Source organism: Callospermophilus lateralis, chromosome 10 (assembly GCF_048772815.1).
Source record: "Callospermophilus lateralis isolate mCalLat2 chromosome 10, mCalLat2.hap1, whole genome shotgun sequence".
Lineage (NCBI taxonomy): Eukaryota > Metazoa > Chordata > Mammalia > Rodentia > Sciuridae > Callospermophilus > Callospermophilus lateralis.
This window is the reverse complement of record NC_135314.1, coordinates 20,363,877-20,368,713: the sequence shown is the minus strand read 5'-3', so window position 1 is coordinate 20,368,713 and position 4,837 is coordinate 20,363,877. Positions and strand designations below refer to the sequence as shown.

General features: G+C 37.7%; 1 pseudogene; it reads left to right on the top strand.

The window, feature by feature from the left end:
• The first annotated feature begins 1,634 nt into the window (after positions 1 to 1,634).
• LOC143407762 (chondroitin sulfate synthase 1 pseudogene) lies at positions 1,635 to 4,389 on the top strand (annotated as a pseudogene).
• Positions 4,390 to 4,837: the final 448 nt, after the last annotated feature.

The following is a 4,837-nucleotide window of genomic DNA, read 5'->3' as shown; positions in this document are numbered from 1 at the left end:
CTCTGCCCTATGTAGAGTTCATCCATTCCTCCCATGCTCCCCCTCCCTATCCCACTATGAATCAGCCTCCTTGTATCAAAGAAAACATTCAGCATTTGGTTTTTTGGGATTGGCTAACTTGACTTAGAATTATCTTCCCTAACTCCATCCATTTACCTGCAAATGGCATGATTTTATTCTTTTTTTATTGCTGAGTAATATCTCATTATGTATATATGCCACATTTTTATCCATTCATCTATTGAAGGGCATCTAGGTTGATTCAACAATTTAGCTATTGTGAATTGTGCTGCTATAAACATTGTTGTGGCTGTGTCCCTATAGTATGCTGTTTTTAAGTCCTTTGGATATAGACTGAGGAGAGGGATTTCTGGGTCAAATGGTGGCTCCATTCCCAATTTTCCAAGAAATCTCCATACTGCTTTCCATATTGGCTGCACCAAATTGCAGTCCCACCATCAGTGTATGAGTGTACCTTTTCCCCTACATCCTCACCAACACTAATTCTGACTAGAGTGAGAAAAATATTAGAGTGGTTTTGATTTGTATTTCTCTAATTGCTAGTGATGATGAACATTTTTTATGTGTTTGGTAATTGATTGTACATCATCTTCTGAGAAGTGTCTGTTCAGGTCCTTGGCCCATTTATTGATTTAATGTTTAGCTTTTTAGTTCTTTATAAACCCTAGAGATTAATGCTCTATCTGATGTGTGAGTGTTAAAGATTTGCTCCCAAGATGTTGGCTCTCTATTCACCTCACAGATTGTTTCTTTTGCCGAGAAGAAACATTTTAGTTTGAGTCCATCCGTTTATTGATTCTTGATTTTAATTCTTGCACCTGCCACAGGAGTCTTATTAAGGAAATTGGAGCCTCATTCCACATGATGGAGATTAGGTCCTACTTTTTCTTCTATTAGATGCAGGGTCTCTGCCTTTATTCCTAGGTCCTTGATCTATTTATTTTTATTTTTATTTTATTTATTTGTTTTATTTTTATTTATATTGATCCATAATTTTTTTGAAGTGTTCAATTAAAATGAAATTGGAAGAAGATCAAGAATTATAAAAAGCTGCAAAATTTGGAATGTATTTTTTTAAGTCAATTCTGATATCTAGAATATTTTCCTGGTTTAGAATACCAATTCATTTTGTTATTGTTGTTATTGAAACAGTAATAAATAAATTTGTAAGCAATTATTTAGAATTATACATGATGTTGTAAGGTTTAAGGGTTACATATATGTGCAGCTGCTAAATTTGACAGGTTGGATCAGACAGACAGTGGCAACACTCTTTATACAAGATAGTGCTTATTTTAGTAATAATACAAAAACAAGGGAATAAAGCAAAGGTAAAAGGCAAGAGAAAAAAAAAAGAAAGAAGTGCATCACTGACCAGGAGAAATACACCTGTGGTCATGCAGCTGGGGAGTCCTGGGGCAAACCTTCAGGGTTCAAACTGGAAAGGCCCTGGCAGAGGGTCCCCTCCACCCTGAGACTCCAAAGTCTTATTCCCAATGAGACTTAAATTTAGAACAAAGAAAGCACCATTCCAACAATCTATGTAACCTAGTAATACCCCCAAGGACTCTTCATCCCCCCAGGGACTGACTAGATCCCCAAAGGGATAGTGAATGACTGTGAGTTGCCCTGACTGAGGCAAACCCACCAAAAAGTCTGCATTATTTTAGATGTTCTATCAAGGATGTGCAGAGGTCTTGGCAGGCATATGAATAGGAAAAACCTTTAAAATTTTTTTAGCTTTTAGATGTAGAACTGAGAAAATAAACCCAATAACTTGATGTAGTTCATGCATAAATCTGGAAGTAATTTTGAGTCTTATATTAAATAAATCCTATTATCTTGTCATGAAGAACAGATAAGTTTATCTCCCTGAAAACCCAGTTCTTCGTTTTTGCTCTTTAGACACTGGGATACTGACTAAAGATATTCCCATATGTATTAATAATTATTTATTGGTGGGATTTTTGTTTATTACTAAATTTCACAGGCAATTATAAACTTTAAGTTGACCACTCAATTTAAAATCTGTGTGTGTGACTTGTGTTTGGAAGGAGACTTTAAATAATGATTTTGCAGAAAACAGTGAAGTGGGGAGAAAAAAAATGTTTGGCCACAGAAAAATATTTACAATATTTTTGCTTTCTTCCTATCCCAAAACTAGGGATGTCCTATCAAGAAAACAGAACATGGGATGTATCCTGGGTGCAGTTGGGGACTCATGGCTTGGCTTCAGATGATGGGATGTGTGGCAGAACTTACTCTTTGAGGGAGTCATGACTGTCCAGAAATACCTGCAGATACATGCCATGGCCACCTACAGAACTTAGATCTAAGACCATTCCTGGGCAAGTGAAGTTTTCTAGTGAGGTTCAGACACATCTATACTAATTTCAATAATTCCACTAGGGGCCTGGATGACTATTACTTAACCCAAATCTTTTATGATGGTCAAGTACATGCATGATCACTACTTGGAAATATAAGAATGGTTTATGAGAGCGGATGATGATGTTAACATCAAAGGAGATCGTCTGGAGTTTCCTGATGAGTTGAAATAGCAGTGAGTCCCTATTTCTGGAGAAGACAGGATGGGGCACTGAGGAAGAAATGGGGAGACAGGCCCTTGAGCCTGGTGAGAAATTCTGCATGGGGGGCCGGTGCTTCAGAGAATGTTATCACACATTGGCAAAATATCTCTGGGAAATGGACACTATGCACGCAGGAGCATGAAGGAGAGTGAATTGTGTCCCGAGTTTCATAGGCGTACATTGTTTAGGATCTTATGAGATGAAACAGTTTTTAAAATGAGAATTATGAACAGAAGAAGAAGGATTACATCAGAGATATCTGTAACAGTAAGATTTAACAAGCTATCCTGTTCCACTTGAACAAAAACCCACCCTACCAGTATGGACTGGGTAGCTATATGCTCAGTTGCAAAATTGCAAGGCTAAGTCATTGCACAGTACAGCTCCACCGAGAAATCATCCTGATGTGCAAATACGGCAATACAGGAAATCAAGAAGAGGACCTCCGTTGGGGAATCCCCCCTTCTTTCCTAAGTTTTCAGGCCCTCCAATGAGAGGAGATACTGGAATGGGAATTTCTGACAGGGAAGTATTTGTATTTGGCTGTGGAAAGTTAGCAACCCTCCTTCCCTGCACTCTCCTGAGAGGTACAGACTCAGCCCAGAGGAAAGACAGGGAAGCCTTGAATGGCCCCATTGTGCAGGTGATGGAAATGATTAACACCAAAACCTGGAGGTGCAGCATCTATTTCAAGGATACCCAGTATGGCTATTGCCCAGTGAATCCCAGGTATGAGATACAGTGCATTTTGGACCTGCTGCTTCTGTACAAGAAGCACAAAGTGACGAAGGTGACAGTTCCCATGAGGAGGCATGGTAACTACACAGACTTTCAGTAAGATCCAGTTTTTGGAGCATAAGGAACTAGACATACAGGACATGGCCAATGGAATCAATCAACCCAATCTTTTCTCTTAAATTTCCTGAAGAAGCTTGTTCCGTTCCAGCTCCCTGAGTCCAATAATGAGCACAAAAAGATTTCATCATGTGTACATTTTTGACACGTTGGTGAAATTTATGGTAAACTTGGGAAGACATGTCTCACCCCAAATCAGAATGTCAAACACATTGTCCTTCTTTTCAATTCTGACTCCAACCCTGGTAAGACAAAACAATTTGAACTGATGAGAGATTATTTCATTAAGTACTCTAGAGCTGACGTGCAGATTTTGTTGGGTCCCTAGAATTTTCAAGAGCACTGGCCCTCGCAGTGAGATCTTCCCATTTAATAACAAATCTTTGCTCTTCTTCTGTGACTTTGACCTCGTATTTACTATGGAATTCCTGCAACAGTGTGGAGCAAATACAGTTTTGGGCCAACATATTTCCCAATCATTTTAAGCCAGTATGATCCAAAGATTATTTATTGGGAAAGTTCCAAATGACAACCAATTTTTCCTTTTACTCAAAAAACTGGCTTCTGGAGAGATTATGGGTTTGACATTACTTGTATTTATAAGGGACATCTTGTCTATGGGTGGCTTTGAGGTTTCTATCTAAGCTGGGCATTGAAGGATATGGACCTCTTCAAACAAAATTCTCCATGCAAGTTAAGATGTTCTGAAGCCAGGAGGTAAGAGTAGTGCATACATAATATCCTGTCTTCTTTGACCCCAATCTGGATCCCAAACAATACAAAATGTGCTTTGGTCTGAAGAATCAAAAATGGGTCCATATAGCAGTTAGCTGAAATATGGCTGGAGAAAAATGTTCCAAGTTGCAGTAAAAGCATTAATAGTGGTTCTGTGCATCTCTCCTGGAAAAAGAAAATATTTTAATTATCTAATTTATTTTCAAAAACAAATTTTTGTATGATAACTTTTTGAAGTCTATGCTAGGAGTCTATGCTAGGATATATTTTCCAAGTGGTTTTCTTACATAGGACTTCTTTATGATTGAGCTTTTTGAAGAAAATTATGACCAATATTTGTCTTTAAAAACATTTTTTTGACATTATGTATCAGACCTGATTAATTCTGACTTGAAACATCCCTGCTGAACAAACTTCTTTGTGTTTTTTGTTTTTGTGTTTTCATTTCCTTTCCTGGCCTCTTGTTTATAGTCCTATGGCAGAAAACATGACCATTCTTATGAGACATGATTGTATCAAAAGAAACAGAAAACCAACTCTCGTAAGTTTTGTGTTGTGACTATTAACCTTTCATAGAGTCTTTCATCTTTTTTTGTTTTTACAGGCGTTTTTTTTCTTTTTTTAAGCCATCTGAC